This window comes from Sinocyclocheilus grahami, unplaced genomic scaffold, assembly GCF_001515645.1.
Source record: "Sinocyclocheilus grahami isolate Dianchi unplaced genomic scaffold, SAMN03320097.WGS_v1.1 scaffold318.1, whole genome shotgun sequence".
In the NCBI taxonomy this organism is placed as follows: Eukaryota; Metazoa; Chordata; class Actinopteri; order Cypriniformes; family Cyprinidae; genus Sinocyclocheilus; species Sinocyclocheilus grahami.
The window spans coordinates 946,511-972,600 of NW_015505497.1; the positions used below are offsets into that span (position 1 = coordinate 946,511).

A 26,090-nucleotide genomic window follows, 5' to 3' on the forward strand; every position below is an offset into this window, starting at 1 on the left:
TATATATATATATATATATAAGTATAATGTGATTTTTTTTTACGTCAAAGCTGACTGCATATTATTTGCCAAGAGCAAATGGATACTTGCGCTGCTGTTAGCAGTTCATGGCTTAGACAAAGACCTGTGATCGATATCCTTAAGTGTTTTTGTCAGACTGCCCGACGTGGAGAACAGATCTCGCCAGCTGGTTGGCTCTGACATCAGAGCGAGTCTCACGTGTAGGCTGATCTCTCCATTCTTGGCACTCAGAGCCGCTGGCAGCGTGTACGGGACCGTGCTCTCACGCAGCAGGTAAGTGACCTGAAGAAAGCAGGTGGCCGTTTCTACCTCTGATCCTTTGAATTACACCCTAAAGTTTAATATTTCATTTTGGTGTTTTTTTACATCCTTAACCTTAAGTAAAGTCACCAGTAATAGCGATGCTAGCCTATTCACCTTATTTTGCGATGTGGAAGTAAGCTATTTTCTTTGATTGTGTGAGATTTTTGTTTCATTGGCCACTGTAGGTAAATAAATAGAAGAATAACAGTACAAAAATAGTAAAATTATTTGCGGTACAAACCAGTGAGTTAATAATTATGACAATAAATTAAAATAAGAAATACCCATTTGCAATATCAAGCAGCAAAACAAGCTGTTTTGTGCAGCTAAAAATAACTGGAAGTGAATGACATTAAAAGTCAATTACGTAAAAATACGGTGAGTTGATTTTCTAATGGATTGAGATGCAGTATGTTCTACAGCTCACAGGGAGTTTTAGATGTAAAGATCAAGCCTAGAAAGACCAGAGGCCAAATTCATGAAACATTCTTTAAAAAAAAAAAATCTTCGTAACTGCTATTTCTTTTAACTTAACTTTGTATTCCCAACAACATTTAGGAATGTTCTACAGATAAAACTTAAGAATAATTTGAATTCCTGAAAAGAATGTTCTTAAAAATCATCGTAAATAGCCTCTTAAAGTTCAGATAGCCCACAACTTGTCTTAGATCCCCAAATGTAAGACCTTTAATGAATACATTGGTTTGTTTCAATTATTAAGCTTTATAGCACAACTCAATATATATATATTACTACTACAAGGGATGCCAATTTAAACAATGATTGTTATTATTATAAGTGACTTTTTGCAAAATTTGAAAATTCAGAAACAAGTTGAAATTCAAAAATCGACTCTAATAGGGACCTTATTTTTAATTTTATAATCATGACCATTTCAGAATCAAATTTAATGCCGAGAGATAACCTCTTAAAGTTATAATTCTTACACAAATGCATCAATTCACTTCAGAAGGCCTTTATTAACCCTCTGGAGTCGTGTGGAGTACTTTTGATGATGGATGGATGGATGCACTTTTTTGGGCTTCAAAATCTTGACCACTATTTGTACCTTTATAAAGCTTGAAAAAGCCAGGCCATTTTATAATATAACTCAGATTGTATTTGTCTGAAAGAAGAAAGTCATATACACGATGGCTTGAGGATGAGTAAATCATGGGGTCATTTTCATTTTTGGGTGAACTATCCCTTTAAGAATTTGTCAAGAATTCCACATAGTAACATTCTTTAGGATTTATCTTAAGAAACATCTTCTTAGGATTTTTGTGAATCCGGCCCCTGAAGTTTACTGGCTAAATGTGCTTTACTAGATCTGTTTATCTCACCCAGTATCTGCATCATGAGAATTGGATTGGATCTGGGACTGGCGGTCTGGAGGTCTGGGTGTGGGTGTTTACAGCACCATGGGAACGATCTCATGGGGAGGAAGTGACGTGGAAACTCGGGAGCATTGTAAACCAAACCAGGATGACGGCAGATACTCAGCTCGACGGCCCCCTCAAACTCCCCCTCGCAGACTTCCTCTACCAAATATACTGCGCATGTAAACGCAGCAGATCCAAAAATACAATTATGAACCTTTTACCCTGAACAACAGAAGCAGTGGCTGAAACTATGTGTCATCAAAACTGAGACAAAAATTCTGTCACATAATCAAAGAACAAACTTACATGATTCGAGCAACATGGTCAGGCCTAAAAAACACCACAAACATGCAAGTTTGCTTCAACCAAACGTGGATTGCATCTCTGTAATTTTGAGGATGGAGAAAAGTTGAGGGTTTTGGCTGAGGTCAGTGCTATATTTAAGCAATATGGCATGAGATATTGGCCATATAGCACAGTCTTAAAGGGATAGTTCCCCCAAAAATAAGAGTTCTGTCATTATTTACTCAGCCAAATCTTTTTAAAGGAACCCAAATGTAGATATTTTGAAGAATAACATTGGACCCCATTTTCTTTCATTGTATGCTGTTTTCCACAGAATACATTACATACATTCCACAGAATTAAAAATTGCATGTTGTAGTAGCTGTTAAATATATATATTGTCTAGAATGCTGTATTAACCAATTAGCATCCAGAAACAAAACTATCAAATTAAAGAATGGTTTCGACTCCTGCCGTCAAGCTTTGTCGTTAACCGTCCTTCATCAGCTGGACTTCTGTAAGACCTCAGGAGGTCAAGAATGTGCATTTGTCCTTTGAGAGACACCTGGCTTGGGATTCTTGCACCGTTTGAAACCTGTCAGTGTGCAGATGTCATAACAACCCAGACCAAAAGATGGACAGACAGACCCATGAGCCCAATGAAACGGCTGACTATCCCGTTAATGGGAAAAACTGGACAGGATTCCAGTGGCGTGTTACAGTGGACACATTATCAGTTACCTCAGAGCCAACAAGTCACATCTTAAATACTTTAACTAAACTCACACTAAATTATGAACACATGATCCACTAAAAATATCCCCAGACGCACATGTCGAGCAAGGGGGGGTTGTGTTCGCTGATTAACGCTATATACGGCCCACCGTACAAAGAGTTCTCTGTGCGAAACCTCCTTACTGGAGGATGTAACGCAGTGAATTGAGCATTTTACACCAGTGACAAAGATAGATTACATGACAATTTTTTTTGTGGCAAAATCAAGCTGTGCCAAAAAACTGCTTTAAGAGCAAGATCAGCAAAGCCACAGACCAGGAGAGCTTAGGTTTCATTTATTAGCTTTTCTAGGGTTAAAAACCAGATTGAATATGCAAAGTGCAAAAATAATGAACACACACAAACACTGGTTTTCTTCATTTACAATCATAAGAATCCATATTTTATAAACATTTTAGATATGTAAAATTTTTAAATTTTTTAAAGTTTTATTTTATAGATGTATTTATATAAATATATTATATTTTATAAGTACATTAAAAAAAATTTGATTCAAAACTAATTTTAGTGTTACATAATGCATATCAAATTTTTTTTTTAAATCAATATAAAATATTTATATATTTAAGAAATCTTATGCTCTCCCTCTCTTTCTCTCCTACTTCGCTTCCTGTCACTGCTATATCTAAATAAAAGGCATAAAATGCCAAAAATAAATCTTAAAAAAACTATGAATAGCGTAACTGTTGCAATCGTTTAAATGTATTGTATGAATTGCCCTTACTATGGAATAAATAATACGGAGTGTCTATTTACACTTAGTTAAAAGTAGCTGTAAAACATCAGCTCCAATTGTGCAGATGGCTAAATGTGTGTTGTTGGCTTTTTGACGTGATCGACCCGGGTTCGATCGCGCCTTTTGCCGAACTTTTTTTTTCTCCCTTTTCAAATCTCTTATCACATCGTAAAGACATTTGTTTTCAATAAAAATTAAGGAAATAATCAAAAAGTTGAAAATAAAGTATGGGGTAGGGTTAGGGTAGGTGTAAGGAGGGCTTTATTGTACCAATAAGGTGGCATCCATTTAATAATTAAAATTAAAATTATAATTTACACTCAATACTTTATTATTGCATACTGTTTTATAATGTACTACAATACTGAAGTGCAGATAATTGCCACTATTTGCAACAAGTAGTATACTTGATAGTAGAAATCCTGCTATTTTAACCTAGTGTAACTAGGTATTTGCACTTAGTGCAAATAGCATATTGCTAAAAATACTGCTATTTTCACGTAGTGTAAATAGAATCCATTGCTAATACGAGATTTGAAAAGGGAGGAAAAAAAAGTTCGGCAAAAGGCGGGATCGAACCCGAGTCGATCGCGTCAAAAAGCTGACAACACATGCTTGTCCATCTGCACCACTGGAGCTGATGTTTTACAGCTACTTTTAACTAAGTCTAAATAGACACTCCGTATTTGTTATTCCATAGTAAGGGCAATTCATACAATACATTAAAACTGAGCTACTTTAACACCTTCGTCGACCTTTCTACCACGACTCTGCTGTTCTTCGGCTGGTTCTTCCCTGTATACGTTGATTGACAGATGTCTCGTCCAGTCAGCGGTGAGTAATCCCAAACCAATGGCGCTGTCTCAAACTATACCTACCTCTTCCGGTCTGTCTGATTTGTCGTTGTGTTTTCTGACTTGTTAATTTGTTTTCGGATTTGTCGTTGTGCTTTCTGACTTATTTTGTTTTTGAATTTGTCATTGTGTTTTCTGACTTGTTATAATGTTTTCTGAATTGTTGTTGTGTTTTCTGAATTGTTATTTTGTTTTTTAGACTTGCATTTGCATTTGTAATTTGTTATTTTGTGTTCAGAATTGTTTTGCACTTCTCTGCCACCGTATCTTGCTCTAAAAACCAGCAAAAAAGAACAAGCACATAATCAACTTCATTCCAAACGAAATAACTTGGAAATAAGTAACACGCCACAATATCGCGACCTGCACCTGCCTAGTTTATTGACTATATACATTTGATCGCTCAATGAGCCGAGCCCAAACATCAAGCTCAAAGACATGTGTGCGTCGCTTATAATATGTGGACATGGCAACACTACACGAGTGCGCTCTGCAACCTTCCAAATATAAATAAGATGTCGACGGGGATTTAGTTAAAATCGCCTATACGTAACGCGTTACTTTGGCCAAAAATAGCGGCTACCAAAAGCCTGAGTCGGCAAAAGGTTGCTGTTGTTACCATGATGTCAGTCATGGCAATTTTGAGAGTGAGTTCTGTTCCATACACACAAGAAACTGTAATTTAGGGGATTCGCTCCCGTATTAAATGCGGTGTCACTCCTGAAACTTTACAGTGTGCATGTAGCCTAAGGTCCACACATTTCCATGAATGCTTGATAAAATTCATATCAAGATGAAAATGAGTAACTCAGCAGAAATGCAGCACACATTTTACCTGCTGCCATAAAAAAACTGCATTAGGCCCTACAGAAAGACAGACAGCTAGTCCCCAGTCAAAAGATAAAATAAACAGCCTGTCTTGAAGCACACATCAGGTTCTATTTTAAAGCAAACAACAGGTTTGCATTGAAAAGACAAATATTTTAACTTTAACTCCTTTTGGACAAAGTGAATATTTCTGTGTTAATTGAATAGCAGAATGAAGGAAGAACTCATACAGGTTCGGAACAACATGAGGGTGAGTAAATATTGACCACATTTTTATTTTTACTACAATTATTTATTTAAAACCAAGTTTCCTGTCAAATAAGCTACCAGTCATTTTCTCAATCTAGCCTATTTTGTTGTAACTGTGCTGGAAAATTATTTACTGCAATACCAGAGGACTTGTTAGTAGGAATCTCAGACTATTCGTGTCTAACCCATTCACACATTAGGCTATAGTTGTTTGCATGTGTCAGTGAGGTCACGGCTCACGGCTAGACACCTGTAAACCACAACACATAAGCCTGAATACAGAAAACATGCTTTCTATTGTTGTAGTTCACACTCTGGTTTCACTGGGGGAGTCCTAGCGTGCAAAACTCACTTCAAATCGTGCTGCATTATGTTGCTCACCTGACGGGTTCTCAGGCATTTATGTCTCTAAACCTGCCCTAAAGGCACGTCAACCCTGAGTATGTTACATAACCTGATATCTATGCTTACAGGTATGCCTTTTAAAAATATATATCTCGTATTACACTACATTATGCCCAAAATGTTACATTATATTTATGATGTTGCATAAAACCTATGTACAAAAGCACAAATACAGCATCAAACAAAAAGAAAAATTAATAATTAAATAGCAAATTGAGAGTCCACCTTTTTTATAAAAAAAAAAAAAGTGTATATATAAATATATATATATAAACAAAACAAGAAAAAAGTATTTTAAACGACATAAAATAATCTATATATGAACTATAAGAGAACATTTTTGGTGTTCATAACATAACATTAATCAGTATATATATAAATACTTTTAAATTTAAAATTGTATACAATATATAAAATGAATGTGAAAAGAAATGTGAAAAGCCATGTTTTTACATATTTATATATTTTACATACATAAATACACACACACACACATATAAATAATACATTACATATGCACACACAGTAATACAATATATTCTATTAAAATAACCAGGCTGAATACACAGAGTCAAAATACAAGGTCATGCGGTATAAACTGAGCTCGGTGCAGCTGAACATGCAAATCTTGCTGCATTGACGCTCAACATCCAAAGTGGGTCAGTTTGCGCTTCCTCCTCAAACACATTCAGCTTTTTTAGAGCATCAACCATCGGGAAAGCTAGAGAGTCTAAACTGTATAAACACTGGCGCAAACACTCATAAGTGCATAAGGATAGCATTATCACGGCGTCTTGTTTTGAAACCGAAGCTGTAAGAGGAGAAGGCTGCAGTGGTTGTGGGCAGGAATCGGTGGTTCTGTGGGCACCTCAAATGCCCTTGATGTGCCTTTCATTGTGTCAAACGCTCTTGATGGGTACCCTACAGCTGTGGCCTTTATAGAGAAAGAAACAAGGTGATCTAGCACCAGTAAAGAACATTCACTTGGGGATATGTGCACAGTCTGCACACTTATTTAATCCTAATTTTAACATCTTTTTGTTTCAATATTATGTACACTTGTACACAAACTGGAATTCCCTTTTACATATAAAGTACTCTTTAAAAAACATTTTTGTTTGCATTCTGTGGGCACCTCAAATGCCCTTGATGTGCCTTTCATTGTGTCAAACGCTCTTGATGGGTACCCTACAGCTGTGGCCTTTATAGAGAAAGAAACAAGGTGATCTAGCACCAGTAAAGAACATTCACTTGGGGATATGTGCACAGTCTGCACACTTATTTAATCCTAATTTTAACACATCTTTTTGTTTCAATATTATGTACACTTGTACACAAACTGGAATTCCCTTTTACATATAAAGTACTCTTTAAAAAACATTTTTGTTTGCACGTTACAGGAAAATACTATTTCAGTTTTTCCACTTAAAAATTGTATGCATAATATAATGTTTCTTGCCATTTCTTTGTAATTATAACATTTACTAGCAATTTCTGTGTGAAAATGGTTTTTACACCAATTTTGTAACACATATTTATCTTTTATTGCAATAGTATGTACACTGGTACCAAACACAGGAACTGGAAATTACATTTAACCTTTGTGCTGAGCTTGAAAGTCCTTGACCTAATTTGGTGTTCCTGGTCAAAAATCACTGACCTTTTAAAATTGCTTGTGAACTTCTAAGAAAACAAGTTGACAAAGACTGCGTTTACACTTGGTATTAACATGCGAGCTGTATCCGGATGTTGTCCACATACACATTGAAAAGACAAGTGTAAACGCGATTCTGATCGGAATGTTATCCGATCATCGTGTCCTTGTCCGGAGGTAGTCGAGGACGCATTGTGATCGGACCTAAGTGTAATGTAAACGCAATCCAGCCATCGTGTCTGCATTCGCAGATCGATGTTAATCGATCATGTTAATGCCTAGTGTAAACGCAGCCAAAAAAAAGATACAAGAATCCAAAATATGGGAATAATATAGAATGCTTGTTTTCTAACAATTATCACAGGTTTTGCATTTTATTTGGAACATTATTTGTGGAAAGGTTTGGCAATGTTCACTAAAAAAAATTAGATGCATAAGCACAGACAACCAATCAGTTAAAAAAGAAGAAGAAAAGAAATACAAAACCTGTGCTAACTGAAAGAACACAAATTGACAAAAAGACTGAAACCAATATTTGGTAGCATAATGAGAGATTAGCATAATGAAGCATTTTTTGGTAGGCCAGTCATTTTTAACAGGGAACAGCACAAGTGTAACAAGGTAACAAAAACCACAAAAATGATCACATTTTTTAAAAAGTCAGTTAGTTCTAGTTCAATTGGATAATATTAACAAGCATTTCTGGGAAAAAGAAAATCCTTCACAACATGTGGGTTAAACATATTGTGGCTTGATAAAGTCCTCAAACGATAGGACAAAGAACGCGACATTCACGTCAAAGCTTTTTTTGTCATAAAAGGAGCCGTAAACAAGCTTGACACAATATTAGTCAACGGCGATCCTCTCCCGCATTCATCTCCTAGACAAACATATCTATTTACGAAGGCAAACCATGTCCCGAAAAAAAGCCCACCTCTCTAAATTTGTATCTTTCTATTTCTATTCTCAGGTCCGCATTCCCCAAACGAGACGTGTTGAAACACTGTGTCATCCTAGCACACACACTTTATTGACTTGTGTTCGACCACAGACACGTAATTTTTTCGCCAACGTCAAGCAATCGTTCAATTTGGAGGCTTTTTGGTCACTTACCAGTCCGATAACGTTCTTCTCCAGGAAGCTCAACCCTCCAGCACCTGCTGTGGGCCAGTCTTTGTAAAAAAAGAAAAAAAGATTGTTAATATGTCAAAAAAGGCTAAAGAAAATCAAGCCAGACCAGCTGGCTTTGAAGAGAAACCCAAAATTGGGTTGCGTTTAGTTCAGATCTCGATCCACAGTGAATGGGAGATGGCATCCTAGCCCCAACCGCACCCAACAAGGACACACACGAGCACATAGACACTTGGGTACGACCTGCACCGTATGCGTGATGGTTCAGCGCCAGCGTCTGGCAGGGCCCCTCTCACCTGCTGCCGTCAGTCTCATGTATATTTAGATGAAAGTATCACTGACATGCAGGCCTCCTTTGGCCTTGGCACAAGTGCCCAGGATTATTGCCCCTTACAGAAAGATATTGCAGCTTTTCATGCAGATTGATTTAATTTAGATGAAATTCAATTTGTATTTAAGGGGAGATGGCATCCTAGCACCAACCGCACCCAACAAGGACATACACACTCACACACATCAGCACATAGACACTTGCGTACGACCTGCACCGTATGTGTGATGGTTCAGCGCGAGCGTCTGGCAGGGCCCCACTCACCTGCTGCCGTCAGTCTCGTGTATATTTAGATGAAAGTATCACTGACATGCAGGCCTCTGTTGGCCTTGGCACAAGTGCCCAGGATTATTGCCCCTTACAGAAAGATATTGCAGCTTTTCATGCAGTTTGATTTAATTGAGATGAAATTCAATTTGTATTCGACAGGGCAAGAGCATACTGTTCTTGGGGAAGCGACATCTCTGTAGCCAAACAGGTAAATCTCACAGCATCTCACAGTTATTTGAGTATCGTTGACATACTCAGTGTTATAGTTTGTTTTTGAATTAGTTTCTTTTTTTAAATTTTTTTTAATTTTTATTTTATTTTATTTTTAGTTATTTTAGTACTTGAAAATGAGAAATGTTGGCAACTAGCTGAAATCAATTATTTAAATATCAATTATTTATTTATTATACATGAATTATTTATATAAAAATATATATATTTTTTATATTTTATTTCAGTTAATGTTTATTTTATTTAATAACCCTGTCTCACAGAAACATGCCCAGATAAAATTTTATCCACAAATTTAAAAGAAGGTAAAAATTATTAATATTTGACAAAGAAAATGAGGTCTGTTTTAGGAATATCTTTTTTTTTTTTTTTTGCGCAATCGTGACATTTTCCGAACTAATTCTCATTATCGAAATGTGTCTTGACATTTTACTTTTAATATTTGATTTCTAATTTCCATTATTCTCAGTGATGATCAATTAAATTCTCATTACTGTAACAGTACATTTTAATTTGTATAATTTACAAATTATTATAAATATATAAATTATTTACTATAAATTATTCAAAATTAAAGGGAGTACAACTAATGCTACCATGATGTATAAATAGAATTTAAAATATAATTGTATTAGTATAATTTTAAATAATAATTTTTGCATTACAGTAATGCGTGTTTTTTTTTTGCATTATAAAAGCTGCTTTTTGCTAATTGTAAATGAAAATCGAGGGACAAAAATATTTTAAAAATGTCACAATGAAAAAAAATACTGTTATTAAAAGATTTTACATTTATAAAAATATAATGCAAAATAAAATAAAATTTTTGTTTTATTTTATTCTCTTTTGATTTTGGGATGAAATTTGACTGGTTTATGACAGGTTTCCAGAGATTCATCCAAACATGACTCATTCAGTACTGTAGACTGATTAAAAATAGCATGCATTATTTCTATGAGTAGCAGTGCTTTGAACATACTGTCATAATTACCATGAATGTAAAGTTTGCACTCGCATGCATTTTTTGCAATGGGATACACTGGGAAAGAGGACACTAGCGGTCACATGACTCCTATGGAACATATCCCCGGTCACCATGTGGTAATGGGAGGGCCCTGCTGGTCTGTCCTGGTATGCATGTCGACCAGTCCCAGAGAGACACCGAACCTCCAGCTGAAACCAAAGATAACAAACATTTTCCCACGCAGTGGCCATCTTAACATGGATGGGTGAAAACCTATGACCCTGTTGCAGGGCTTTTGGGAAGTGACAGGTAAAAGAAATTCCGATTTGATTGATACGTTGACACTGATCCGAAAACACCAAACACCATGCAGTCGCCCAACGCTGGATGGATTGGATTTGGACCGGTCACAGCCTGTGTATACAGACAGACAATTTAAACAAACTTGCATGGAATATAAAGAAACTCAATTATCTGTCTCCACAGCAGAAGTTCCAGTAAGACACGTCTGAAGCGGTTATGGGGGAGGCTCGAGCGTTCTGGCAACAAAACCTGCGTCTCGTTGGCCTTGCGCTCCCTCTGCTCAGCACTAGGAGTGGCGTGTGGCACCGGTGGCAAGGCCTAATGACAGAGCACCCGAGCCAGAGAGATCTTGTGGGAACACCATGTCCGGCACACCCAGGAGGGGCTCCAACATTGTGACACATTTATAGGGAAGCAGATCCCAACACAAACCTTTTGTTGTTTTTGTTGTTGGCGGCGCAACCGAGCGTCCATATTTCACCCCTGTACTTCTATCCGCCGACTTATCGCTCAAAGGCTTTTTGTTTTGTTACGGCAGGATGGAGAGTGAAAAAAACCCCACATGTTCGAGTTATTATCCTAACGAGTTAGCTGACAGATTTGCATGCGTGTTTCTGCTCTAGTCGCCACAGAAAAAAAAGGTTGCATAAGGGACTCCGGCTAGTTTTATTCAAAAAAGCCCTGAGGTTTGTGGGGTTTTTTTTGGTCTTTTGGCTTTCCATAGAGGTGCCTCTGTGTAGGAGAACAACCGTGCCGTTTCCCCGACACGCCGTGGCGTGAGCTGACTTCAGCCTGTCAGGGCCTTGAGCCACCACACAAAGTCTCACTGTGTGTTTTAAAAGCAGGCGCCGTGGAGCGATGCAGAAACAATGAGCACCGTGGGCCTTATTCACATTTTTGACCTCTGAAAAATGCTATTGTAAAAACAGAAGTATCGAAACGAAAAGCACGCAAAAGCGTACGGCGAGCAAGTGTCGGATTGCGGGGGTTGGGAGAAGAACAGGGTTCTGAGAAGTTCGACCCCCAAAGATAATATTTTCGAAAGATCTTTGCGCACACATCTGGTTCTATTCAAGGGCAACTTATTGGTAGTGCCGTAGCTTATTTTTCTTCGCTCTGCACCTCTCCTACGGTGCTCTTCCAAGCATATCCCAGCGGCCCGGCTGAAAATGCTAATGTTCCCGCCACTTAGTCAAATAAGGCTCTTGGGAAGTGTTCTGAGGATGGGCCTCTCAGCTCTTTCCTCCACAGGATGAAGTGATGATATCTGAGGGCAGATCAATGAGATATTAATGCAGAAACTACATTGCAGATTCAACATACGGCACACCCAGGAGGGGCTCCAACATTGTGACACATTTATAGGGAAGCAGATCCCAACACAAACCTTTTGTTGTTTTTGTTGTTGGCGGCGCAACCGAGCGTCCATATTTCACCCCTGTACTTCTATCCGCCGACTTATCGCTCTTTTTGTTTTGTTACGGCGGGATGGATGGAGCAAAAAAAAGCCCACATGTTCGAGTTATTATCTTAACGAGTTAGCTGACAGATTTGCATGTGTGTTTCAAAAAAAAAGGTTGCATAAGAGACTCCGGCTAGTTTGAAAGCCCTGAGGTTTGAGTTTTTTTTTTGTTGCTCTTTTGGCTTTCCATAGAGGTGCCTCTATGTAGGAGAACAACCGTGCAGTTTCCCCGACACGCTGTGGTGTGAGCTGACTTCAGCCTGTCAGGGCCTTGAGCCACCACACAAAGTCTCACTGTGTGTTTTAAAAGCAGGCGCCGTGGAGCGATGCAGAAACAATGAGCACCGTGGGCCTTATTCACATTTTTGACCTCTGAAAAATGCTATTGTAAAAACAGAAGTATCGAAACGAAAAGCACGCAAAAGCGTACGGCGAGCAAGTGTCGGATTGCGGGGGTTGGGAGAAGAACAGGGTTCTGAGAAGTTCGACCCCCAAAGATAATATTTTCGAAAGATCTTTGCGCACACATCTGGTTCTATTCAAGGGCAACTTATTGGTAGTGCCGTAGCTTATTTTTCTTCGCTCTGCACCTCTCCTACGGTGCTCTTCCAAGCATATCCCAGCGGCCCGGCTGAAAATGCTAATGTTCCCGCCACTTAGTCAAATAAGGCTCTTGGGAAGTGTTCTGAGGATGGGCCTCTCAGCTCTTTCCTCCACAGGATGAAGTGATGATATCTGAGGGCAGATCAATGAGATATTAATGCAGAAACTACATTGCAGATTCAACATAAATATTAGCCTCTAGAGAGTTCGCATTAACAGCCTACCCGCTGGTTTTGGCGTTTGGGCCATTCTATAAAACAGGTGCCCAATCAATCAATAATAAAAAGTATAGACATAAAATAGACAAAATGCATTAAATATTTTATCCACTTTATATGTACACTTCCATTCAAAAATTTTATATTATTTTTAATGTTTTTTAAGGCTGCATTTATTTGATAGAAAAATACAGTAATATTTTAAAATATTATTACAATTTTAAATAACTGACTTCTATTTTAATAGGTTTTAAAATGTAATTTATTCCTGTGATCAAAGCTGAATTTTCAGCATCATTACTCCAGTCTTCAGTGTCACATGATCCTTCAGAAATCAGTCTAAGATGCTGATTTGCTGCTCAAAAATGAATTATTGTTAGTGTTGCTTCCTATTATTTTGTGAAAATGTATTTATTTATTTTTTGTAGCATTGCTCTTTGCTGAAAAAGTTATTAATGTCTTTCAATAAATAAAACCAAAAATTTACTAATTCAGCTAATTTAATTTAGCCTTAGATACTTAACAACTCGACATATTATTTACCTGAAACAATGTTTAAAATCTCCTATCACACTAGACAAGAAAGCTGATTCATAGAATGACCTATTTCTTGTTGCTGTCATGCAACCAATGTTGTGAACAAATAAACAGCACAAACATTCAGACTGGTGTCTACCATTACCTATAAGAGCCTAATTCCTGGTTCTCAGTAGCTTTTTGTTCACAGTTCATTTGGAGACATCAGCTGAATACTCATATTCATGGCATAAAATGATGCACTGTCAGTTCGGCCCATCATTTTCAGAGCCCAGACAACTTGTGCTTTTCTTTCCTTTCTACGTGTTTGCACAGCCCAAAATTATGGAACCGCCGCTAGCAGGATGTGTGTGCGTTCCTGAGGTACTTTGCGAGTATTACGATTGCATCACATGTCCTGGATTTCACAAGCTTTTCACGGTACATTTAATGTGTCATGTATAAAAGCGGCTCTCTACTAATATGCTAAATACAACCGTGCTGAAAGAATATACGTGCCAGATCGTAATTTGATTCGAATTAAATTTTTCTAATGGCATCCTCCAGAAAGTGCAAAGTAAACATTCGCTCGTTCCCGTCACTTTTCCACCAAGTGGTTTTGACAGGATCTTAAACATCTGGACAGTGTTCGTCATATGAAACACACAATTCTTTCTTCGGCGCTGAGTAAACTGTGGCCTAAAGTAAGTCCGCCGAGAACCCACCAGGTAATCAAAACAAATACAACATGCTTTCGTTAACAAACAGAGCCTTATCTTTTACCGGCTTGTGGATGGCAGTGCATTTCATGCGGAAAATCTTAAAATGAAGGAGAATTTGCATCAGCCTCAATCAAATTCAAACATTGTTTTTAAGATGTACTGCAGGGAAAATGGATTTCCATCGGTCTTAATTAGCACACAAGTCACCTTTTTTAGGAAATCACTGATGTTGCACGGATGAATCGGGGGGATGTGGGACACTATGTGACGTCTGGCCATCCTGCAGTGGAGCCATTACCCAGGGCCTGAGGGATCACAGCTAGGGGTCGCGGCCCCTGATGACCCTTGGATGATGGGCAGGACTCCATCCATGAGGCCACATGACAGCAGGAAGTACTAGCTAATGTGGTTCTGATTAGAGGCCTTATCTCCAGCCCCCAATTAATGGTTCAAATATCTGACGGGAAGAAACGAATCGCAGACAAAAGTGTAAAAGGTTCCCACGGAAAATTTTAATTCTGTCACCATTTCCAAAGCTGAATTTAATTCTACCGTGGAACATAAAAGGTGAATTTTGGACAAATATTCTGACTTCTTACCTCTAAAATGACATGAAAGTATCCTAAAAGTTCATACGTACGGAAATGAGCAGCCAGGATTTTCTTCAAAATTTCACCATTGATGTGCCACTGAAAAAATACAGCTTTGAGTGACTGAATTTTGTGTTTCACTATAAACAATTCCTTTAAAATAGAAACAAAAGAGTTCTTATGTTTACTTCGAAAATCTGATTCACAAGAGAAATTTAATCAGGAAGATGAATTAAATTATTCAAACAGAAAATATTTGGACAATTACTGAACATATATGAACAAATAAAGAGGACCCCATACAAATTGCACACTGTAGAAATACCCTACACTGTAGAAAAAAAAATTATAATAATAAAATTAAAAGTGAAATTTATGGTAATAACCCAGCAGCTGTTGTTGCCAGAAATTTAACAAGAAATATGGTATAAACTTAAGTTTTACTGACTTTACTTTACAGTAAATTAAAGGATATTATTTTATTAACTGAAATAACGCTACTATATCAAATTACTAAAAAAATTTTTTTTACTTTATAATAAAAAATTTCACTTCTGAAAATTGTACATTAAACAATGAAGTGTCCCATTAGATCTATTACAATTTTTAGAGTGAGGAAACTTTTAACCAATTAACAGGTTTTTGCCATTACAATAATATTTTTATTGTTATACTTAATTATAATAAATAACAGTCATATTTGTCACCTACAATTTATTCGGAAACCAAAGGTATCTGGATAGTGGAGGTTTAGGGATAAACATGACCGCCAACATAAGATGGACCACCATATTTTGAATCAAACAGCTTTTTAAAGTGTAAAGCGTTTTAAAAAGTTGTATCATTTATTGTCAAAACCTGTTTTCAGTCTACCTCTACGACAATTACACCAAGTGCTAATTTTCAGCAATCAGCTTCTGTTCAGAATCTGTGATAACGGTGCGTGATGAGAACTGGCAGACACTAATATCTCTGCACTTAGGAGCTTGTCTTTGCTGTTCAGTGGATTGAGTTACTGTGAAAGTCATGATGGAGTGTAAAGTAATCTCCTGCTGTGGAGCTGCCGCGCATGCCTGGAGTCCGTCGCATGTTTCTGAGATTCCTTATCTGCTGTGAGGGGGGCTTCACCTGCTGCGCTAAGATGCCCTGGAGACTTCAACACAGCTCGCCAGCATTTCCCAGACAACATCCAACCTCTAACAAACATATTTCTCTACATACACTCTTTATTGGTTTTGATGGTTCCATGAAGAACCTTCAACATCAATGGAACCTTTGGAAAAAGGTTTTTCAGATCGTTAAAAATTTCTTCACACTAAGAAAAAAAATGGGTTTTTTTAAGAACTTTTCACTGAAAGGTTCTTTGGGGAACCTAAAATGGTTCTTCTATGGCACTGCTGTAAAAATTCCCTTTTGAACCTTTATTTATTCAGCCCGATCTCACGGCAACTCGTACATATTTTATGAGGTGGCTAATTCGTATGAATTTGTACGAATGACCTACACCTAACCCCGCCCTTAAACCTACTCGTCACTGGGGTCTAGACAAATCGTACAAAATCGTACGAGTGAGGTTGTACGAATTGTTCGCGAGATAGCATTGATTTATCGGCACCTTTGGTTTGATGAAGAACCTTTAACATCCATGGAAACTTTCCACTGGCCGAAAGGTTCTTTACAGTGGAATAAGGTTCTTTAGATGTTCTTCACACTAAGAAAAAATGGTTCTTTTAAGAACCGTTCACTGAAAGGTTCTTTGCGGAACCCAAAGTGGTTCTTCTATGGTGTTCACTTTTAAAAATAAAGGTTCTTTATTGGCATCTATGGTTCCATTAAAAACCTTTACTGTCCATGGAACTTCTTTGCACAAAAGGTTCTTTATAATAGAAAAGTATTCTGCAGATTATTAAAATGTTCTAATAATGAAAAAAATTGTTCCGTCTATTGAAATGTTCTTTGGAGAATCCAAAACGGTTCTTCTATAGCATCACCTTTTGCAACCTTTATCTTTAAAAGTATTTTTTTTATTTTTAAAAGTTTAAGGGGGAAAAAAATGTTCTTTTAAGAACTTATCACTGAAAGGTTCCTTGTGGAACCAAAAAGGGTTCTTCCATGGATCTCCATCTGGAACCTTTATTTTTGATACAGCATGCATCCACAATTGCATTTTGTTGCAAATCCTGTCCAAATGATCTGAATATTTAAGCTTCACAAGTAAACTAAGTCTTTGGAACTTCTCCACAATTTCTGTTGATTTCTTTCTGTAGAGAACAAACAAAACCACATTTCACCGAAATCATACTGGCACACATCGCACAAGGTACGTATGGTTTGTTTCGCTCATGTGTATGTCTCAATTTCAAAAGAGGAAGGATTGTTTTCCACCACAATCCAAAGAAGCAGCGCACAAATGAACAGAGCCGTGCCACGGTGTGGAAAAGACGCATGTCCAGCCTCATGCTTCTCGTCAAGGCCTCCGCCAAAGCAAACTGTGGTCGGAAGAATCCTTTAATAGTGCCTGATCTGTGTCACCTGAGACTGGAATCATCTGAAACTAAGAAACCACACAGCCACAGTCATCGACGTGGATATTTGCAGCAGCCGAGCCTCTCTAATGAACGACTCCCACCGCAGACCACTCCAAGCAGCCCCCGCCGCATCACAATCTGCCCTACTTTCACATTTAGACGTCTGCGCTCCAGACAGGTCACAATATAGACGATTATGACAAATGCACTGTGGTTTTCTCACCGTTTCTTAGATTACAGTTTGCAGTTTCCCTTATTTATCTCCATCATGACCGTCATGTGACAATCGAGCACATGAAAACGACTCACACATCCAAGGGAACGGTGACAGAATGTTCCAACTGTGTGACTGATGCAATCTAATGATGACAAAGTCTGTCCAAAACATTTCCCATTCTGCCATCCACAGGATACTGAGTGTTTGTCTTGATAACAGAATTTTCAAAACTATATTAAAGGTATTAAAGGAATAGTTCACCTTTACTCACCTCATATTGTTCCAAACCTTATGATTTTCTTAGTTTTTTTTTCTGTAGAACACAAAACAAGACATTTTGAACAAACATTATTTTCATTATTTATTTATTCATACAGGCTACTATTATAGTTTTGATTAATATTTTGAATTAGCTTTACATTTTTATTGTATTATATTTTTAGCTATTTTTATGTGCTTTTTTATTTTTTAAGTTAGTAATTTTAGTGTTTTAAACTAAATGAAAATTAGAAATGCTGCCTTGCCTTGGCAACTAACTGAATAAGTTTATATTTTTTCATCTAATATTTATATTTTATTTTATTTCAATAACAAAAATGTTAATTATTATTTTTTTTTTTACAATTATAAACCTGATTGTATGGATAAAAAAAATAGTGACACATGATAAGAATGATGATTTACATTTCAACTGTCCATCTGCACAATCCTTTATTTAAAAAGGATACTAATTAATATTAATATTATATATTAACAAACTAAAATTAAAATACCTACCAATATGAAAAAGGTAAATGTTTAGGAAACCTGTTTGAAAACAATTATTTGAAAACAATTATTTTTGCAATAATAACCCCGATTGTATGAACACACAAAAATTATGAGAATTTTCATTTTCAACTGTTAATTTCCAACTGTCCCTTTAATAAAAATAAATAAATACTAATTAATACTATTAATATTAAATATTAAATGGAAATTTAAATACCTACCAATAAAACAAGGGGGAACATTAAGGAAAACAATTATTATTTTGCAATAATTAAACTAATTATTGTTGATAAATTTTCTCTCTAAATGTCAATATATTATATCTAATGGATTAATACTGCATCAATATTAAAATTCTGGGCAATACTGATAAGCAGATAATTGTTTCATAATTGTAATAATAGTTGATATTAAAATGCTAAGCTATTTTGTATAAATACATAAAAAATACATTTAAAACCATTTTTATATAATATCCAATATTATATATCCAGATTAGTTTTGTGTGCTCTGTAGAATTAAATTAAAGATTGTAGAATTTAATTAAAAGCAAGGATGCATAACATATCGGTACAATATCGGTATATTGTACCGATATGTTATGCATCCTTGCTTTTAATTCTACAGAGCACACAAAACTAAAACCAACATAACACATGTTATACAAGCCATAGAGAGTTGTGCTTTTTCCAATCTGCCAAGAAAAAGGCAGTTGTCATTTGGTGTTTTCACCAAACCTCCGCTGCTTCCAGTTCGGACCAGCTGTTGGCAAAGCGACAGACAGCACACAGATGTGGAAAAAGCTGGTTAGCATCACACAAGAGCAGAGTGTCCATTGGGAAGACCACACAGGGCTCCAGACACTTCTCCAGTGAGATAGACTCTATCAGAGTGAGTGACAGGTGCTGGTTTTTTGTCCCATCTCATTCTCTGATAGTGTAGATGAACAAGCCTCCCGACACGTTCCAACTGTTTATCATCCGACGACTTGATTTCCTCTTACAGAGAACAGATGGCTTCCTTAACGGCTCTGTGCTCGTCTGTTTAGTCTTTAGTTCTCAGCATATCTCAGCACAGACGTTTTCGTGAGATCTGTGCCAGCGCTAGATCCATCTTGCGAAAGCAAAAATTGGGAAATTAGCACTTTCAATACTGTTGTTTCAATACTGATGCGACATGGTGGGACAGAATATATAGAGCAGTTTATATCAAGGGCATATCCAGTGACTACTATATTGTCCATAGCAATAATTTTGATCAAACAATTAAACATATGTGTATCTAACCACTGATGTTGTAATTTCGGCTGCATCTGAAATAGGTCATACCATTTATATTACCTAAAAAGTTTAAGTAAATATGCTAGAAAACTTCACGTTTTCAAGGATGTACATTTAATACATGGAATGAGTAAGAACATATAACGTAGCCAAAGTGTTTATATGTGCACAGTTATGTTGTTATGCTCTTTTGTGTTAATTTGCTTCTCCCATTTGCTCTTTTTACGTTGACTATTACTCTAGACCAGGGCTGCCCAAACTCGGTCCTGGAGGGCCGGTGTCCTGCAGAGTTTAGCTCCAACTTGCCTCAACACACCTGCCTTTAAGTTTCTAGTATGCCTAGTAAGAGCTTGATTAGCTGGTTCAGGTGTGTTTAATTGAGGTTGGAGCTAAACTCTTCAGGACGCCGGCCCTCCAGGACCGAGTTTGGGTACCCCTGCTCTAGACTAATACAATCAGATACAACAATACTTTCTCAAATATTTTTTTACAATACATACTGATAAATTGATTCACTTCAATGGTATGAGATGACTGGATGCTTTCAAAGGATTTCCTATTGAACTGTCACCAACTGAACTTCAGCGGTCAACTATTAAAAATGATAGTGAATTAAGCTACAAACTCAATCATAATGCACAATGTTTACATCTAACGTGCATTTTCAGGTGCAGCTCGTCATATTAATGGAGTGTTTTCACTGGTTGTTTAATTGAGGTTGGAGCTAAACTCTTCAGGACACCGGCCCTCCAGGACCGAGTTTGGGCACCGCTGCTCTAGACTAATACAATCAGATACAACAATACTTTCTCAAATATTTTTTTTTACAATACATACTGATAAATTGATTCACTTCAATGGTATGAGATGACTGGATGCTTTCAAAGGATTTCCTATTGAACTGTCACCAACTGAACTTCAGCGGTCAACTATTAAAAATGATAGTGAATTAAGCTACAAACTCAATCATAATGCACAATGTTTACATCTAACGTGCATTTTCAGGTGCAGCTCGTCATATTAATGGAGTGTTTTCACTGGTTAGCAGTAAACCGGTTACCTCGAACAAGTTCATAGATTCGTGTTGGATTATCTTTGGAATGGAAATGTGGATATTTTATTTGTAAACATCATACTTTTTTCGCTTATTCAGTTAGTCATAAAACTAGCGAGCTAAGCCAGTGCTGAGTGTCGTGTAAACATGGCTATAGACTCGAAAAGTGGAGGAACAGACAAACCAGATCATTTGAGTGAGTCATTTTTGCTGGAACTGCTCAGATGGATTCAAACACTTTAATCATTCAGTTCAAGCGATTCACTAGCAAAAACAGACCAAAAGGGCATTTCCTTTTCGAATTTTGACATCAGCATGTAATGAATTTAAAAAGCATGTATTGTGATGGGTGAAACGGAGCTTTTCGAAACTCCGACTCAAACCACTGCATCGCAAAATTATTCACTGTTTTGAAGCGCTCCAATCGGATCGCATAACGCGAATCACTTGATTCAGATCGGGACTTCAAAGTGGCTTTGTGAATGTTTTGACTCAGATTGGAACTTCGGAAGTCCCGAACTGAAATGATAGTTTGCAAATTATTATTCAGATAGGGACTACAGAGCGTGGATTGCGAATCATATGATTTAGATCGGAACTACTTCGGAGCAGATTCACAAATATTTTGATTCAAATTGGAACTTCGGAGCACGGATTGCAAATCATTTTGATTCAGATCGGGACTTCAGTGTGGGTTAGCAAATCACTTGATTCAGATCAGGACTTCGGAGCATGTATCGTGAATCTTTTGATTCATATTGGGACTTCGGAGCGGGTTCGTGAATCTTTTGATTCAAATCGTGACTTCAGAGAGTGTATCGTGAATCTTTTGATTCAGAACAGGACTTCAGTGCGGGTTCGCGAATCACTTGATTCAGATCGGGACTTCGGAGCGTGTATCGTGAATCTTTTGATTCAGATCGGGACTTCAGAGAGCGTGTCGAGAATCTTTCGATTCAGAGCGTGTATCGTGAATCTTTTGATTCAGATTGGGACTTTGGAGTGTTTTTTAATTTTTTTTATTAAACAATACAAACATTAAGGCAGTACAATTATCAAAATCATATCTCGAGGGACTGCATGCGATTCAGAAATTCCAACTGCATTTTTTCAACTCGCTCCAAAACTTCCATCAGGTGTAAATTGGAGACGGTCTGATTGTCCGACGCCACTCTGTCGACCATTTTTGATTTTTTGGAAGGCGGTTTAGGAGTTTCAGGTAAGGGGATTTTCGATCCAGAGGCATTCGCTGCGTCATTCCCCTTGAAGGCGGCATCCAGAGATTTTCTCGCGTAAGAATGCATGGCACCTCGAATAGGCCTATCTTCTTCCATCGCACTCGTTAAAAGTTAGAAAAAAGTTCGAGAGACGAAAGAACGAAAAAAGACTTCCTTAGATCACTAAAGAAAGTATTATTATGTTCCCTTCTACATGTGTCAACTACAAAATAAGTGCAGAGCTTCAGCACATGGATGTTACACAATCGCCATCTTGGCCCGCCCCCGGGACTTTGGAGCGTGTATCGTGAATCTTTTGATTCAGATCGGAACTTCAGAGCGGGTTCGTGAAACTTTTGATTCAAATCGTGACTTCGGAGTGCGTTTCGTGAATCTTTTGATTCAGATCGGGACTTCGGAGCGGGTTCGTGAATCTTTTGATTCAAATTGTGACTTCAGAGTGCTTATCGTGAATCTTTTTTCTGATTTCTTTCTTTTTATTAAAATGTACAGAACATCAAACCATTAAGACAGTACAGTTATAAAAATGAAAGAAAGAAAGAAAAAGAATACACAAATACAATTTTTTTTGTACAACCACAGTTTTACTACAAATACCATGGTTAAATTATGGTAGTGTAGCAAAACCTTTAGGATTAACAGAACTTTAGTTTCCATATACAGTACTTGAATAAAGAAAAGAGAGATTTAGAGTCAGATTTTTGTTAATGAATGTGAAATTTAGCTAGCAGGAAACACAAATTATTGAGTTATATTTTCCTATATTCTCTTTTCAAGTATTCAAACAATTCAAAGAAAACATCTTTAAAACAGAAAGAAAAGTCACTTATAAAATAAGATTAGGAACATAAAAAAAAAATCTGACCAAAATTTGACAAAAACAGCACTTCAATATCTGACCTATAATTATGTCCATAAGCTATTTGTGAAATTTGGATTACAGAAATAAATTACATTTTCAAAGGTATTCTAGTCCTGTCAAACGATTAATCACATCCAAAATAAAAGTTGAATCGATTTTGCTTGACAATCCTCATAAGGCTGCGGTTCTCTCGGTTGGTTGTGCATCTTTTTCTTCCACACTTTTTCCTTCCGCTCAACTTTCTGTTAACATGCTTGGATACAGCACTCTGTGAACAGCCAGCTTCTTTGGCAATGAATGTTTGTGGCTTACCCTCCTTGTGAAGGGTGTCAATGATTGTCTTCTGGACAAACTGTTAGATCAGCAGTCTTCCCCATGATTGTGTAGCCTAGTGAACCAAACTGAGAGACCATTTTGAAGGCTCAGGAAACCTTTGCAGGTGTTTTGAGTTGATTAGCTGATTGGCATGTCACCATATTCTAATTTGTTGAGATAGTGAATTGGTGGGTTTTTGTTAAATGTGAGCCAAAATCATCACAATTAAAAGAACCAAAGACTTAAACTACTTCAGTCTGTGCACATTGAATTTATTTAATACACGAGTTTCACAATTTGAGTTGAATTACTGAAAGAAATTAACTTTTCCACGACATTCTAATTTATTGATATTAGACCTGTATATATACATAATAAATATACACAGTACACACACATATATTATGTGAATAAAAACTTTTATTTTGGATGCGATTAGTCGCAATTAATTGTTTGACCACTAATATATTCAAATAGAAAACAATTATTATACATTGTAATAATATTTCACAATATTACTGATTTTACTGTATTTTTTATCAAATAAACGCAGCAACAAAAGAGTCACAAAATCCAGATTTCAGAGTGGTATTCCAGAGTGCCATGTAGCAAAGGACAACATATGACAGACATTTTCCATTGTCATTATGTCAGCTAGCATTTGTCAAACTGCATTCACAGTTCCTCTGAAAGACTTAAGCTAATTCCAACGGCAGTCCATTATGAAGTTTATACTGGCCTCAGCTGTCTGCAGTGCATTCATGTAAGAATGCTTGCAAGTACAGGCTAGCATGTCAGCAATGTGAAGCAGGACTTTGAAGTGTCAGCCTGGGTCAACAGAAACAACAGGTACTGTAGTAACAAACCCCAGAAACAGGTGGTGCACTCATGTTCGAACCAGTATGTGCTGGTGGCCATATGAAATGTTTCCGCTCAAGGACTGGATCATTGTGATCAGTAGTGTTTGACCTGTTTTTTACATTTTATGGAAAAAATAAGTCACTTAAAGGGATAGTTCACCCAAACATGAAAATTCTGTCATTAATTACTCACCCTCATGTCGTTTCAAACCCGTAAGACCTTCGTTCATCTTCGGAACACAAATTAAGATATTTTTGATGGAATCCGAGAGCTCTCTGACCTTCCATAGACAGCAAGGGTACTATCACGATCAACGTCCAGAAACGTAGCAAGGAGATCGATAAAATAATCCATGTGACATCAGGGGTTCAACTGTAATATTACGAAGCTTAGAGAATACTTTTTGTGTGCAAAAGAAATAAACGACTTTATTCAACAATTCGTCTCCTCCGCGTCACCCTAGCCATGTTGTTCAGTGTGCTAATGTCAACATAAGCTGTTTGCGTTCAGTGGATGCTCTCCAAAATGGCGTTTTTGGGTGAACTAACCCTTTAATGCATTAGTTACCATGAACTAACTATGAGCAATACTGTGTATTTTTAAAGCATTTATTAATCTTTTTTAATGTCAGATAATAAAAATACAATTATTCATGTTAGTAGACTGTGAATTAACTAATGTTAACATACAACATTTGATTTTAAAAAATGTATTAGTAAATGTCATCATTATCATTATATTATTGTTATGATTAATAAATGCTTTACAAGTTTATTTTAATTCATTTTTATTTCAATAAGTACTTATTTAAGGTAAACTACATGAAAATAAGAAATGCTGTCTTGGCAACTAGCTTAGATAAGTTTACGTTTTTTTTAATAAGTTGAAGGTTTTTTATTTATTTATATTTTATCTTGATATTTTTTTAAAGTGACAAATGTTTTCACAAGAAAGTACTATTTCAGTTTTTCTACTTCAAAATATAATTTTCAATTGTGTGTTATTTGCCATTTCTTTGTAATTAGTTGTGAAATTTACTAACAATTTCTGAGACAAAATCGTTTCTACAGTACACAGTAAAATCTTTTATACATTGCACCTCATATTCGCACAGATATGGTTTGGCGTCTTTAAACACTGGAAGCGGAGAGTGGAAACTGCTCCGTACATCTTTTGGAGAGCAGGCGACAGTCACTGGCATGTCAAAGGGCCAAGTGTTCACATATGGTCACATAGCTGAGTTAATGGCTGACAGGCCTCAGCAAGGGCATTAAAGTGACCCTGCCCCAGGACAACACGGACCAACGCTCAGTAAACAGGGATGCAGAAATCTAGCGTAGCATTAGTTCTGGCAGGTCACATTAGTCAAGCTCGCATCAGCTGACTCTCAGCTGATCCCCATCTACCTATGGGAATACGACACCTAAGTAGGGCTGGGTATCGTTTCAAAATTTTCGATATCGATACCGATACCTTGACTTCGATACCGGTTCCTGAACGATACTTTTTTCGATACCAATTTTATGAAATCTATTTGAACAAGATTACATTATCTAAAAAAAAACTTTGGTTTTATTTTTCAGCTTGTTGATGTTTATACAGACTCAAAGCCACTGCACAAAGGAACAAAATGTAACAAACAAAAAGTTTGCAATAGTGCAAATAGTTTTAATAAAGCTGAAATAGTCTTCAGTTTACACATCTGTTAGCTACATTTACACTAGTGCATGTGACAGAATCACCTAGCTCAGACAGAATCGTCATTTCTATTAATTTACTACTGATTTATTGATAAGCATTAGCAGTTTCTAGCGCTGTCTGCCTGTGCTCTCTCTTCCATGATCGCTGCTCTGACTCAGAGGTAATAATATAATTAATTTCATCAACAATACATGGCCAAAACACGCATGGCAATCGGAAGTTATTACAAAAACTTGATGGTGGTTTAAAGTGAGTTTTGAGTAAAAGCGGAATATAAATCTTATTTATTGTCTTATGCAGGGGTTAAATTGAGATCTGTTATGTGTGTGTGTGTGGGGGGGGGCTCTATGGTATCGAGCTTATATGTATGTATTTATATATATATATATATATATATATATATATATATA

At 36.8% G+C, this 26,090-nt stretch overlaps 1 protein-coding gene and 1 long non-coding RNA gene across 2 annotated transcripts in view; both read right to left on the reverse strand.

The window, feature by feature from the left end:
- The window catches only part of LOC107602081 (myocyte-specific enhancer factor 2C-like), a 37,033-nt gene extending 28,183 nt beyond the window's left edge, over window positions 1-8,850 (reverse strand). Inside the window, exon 1 of the mRNA XM_016294492.1 lies at window positions 8,626-8,850. The gene's annotated coding sequence lies outside the window, so the exon portion shown is untranslated. The remainder of the gene's footprint in view (window positions 1-8,625) is intronic.
- A 7,714-nt stretch (window positions 8,851-16,564) lies between these two features.
- Window positions 16,565-26,090, reverse strand: part of LOC107602083 (uncharacterized) — a 22,283-nt gene continuing 12,757 nt past the window's right edge. Inside the window, exons 2-3 of the long non-coding RNA XR_001610994.1 lie at window positions 21,819-21,821; window positions 16,565-16,644 (exon numbers count right to left, since the gene is read on the reverse strand). This is a non-coding gene — a long non-coding RNA (uncharacterized lncRNA). The remainder of the gene's footprint in view (window positions 16,645-21,818; window positions 21,822-26,090) is intronic.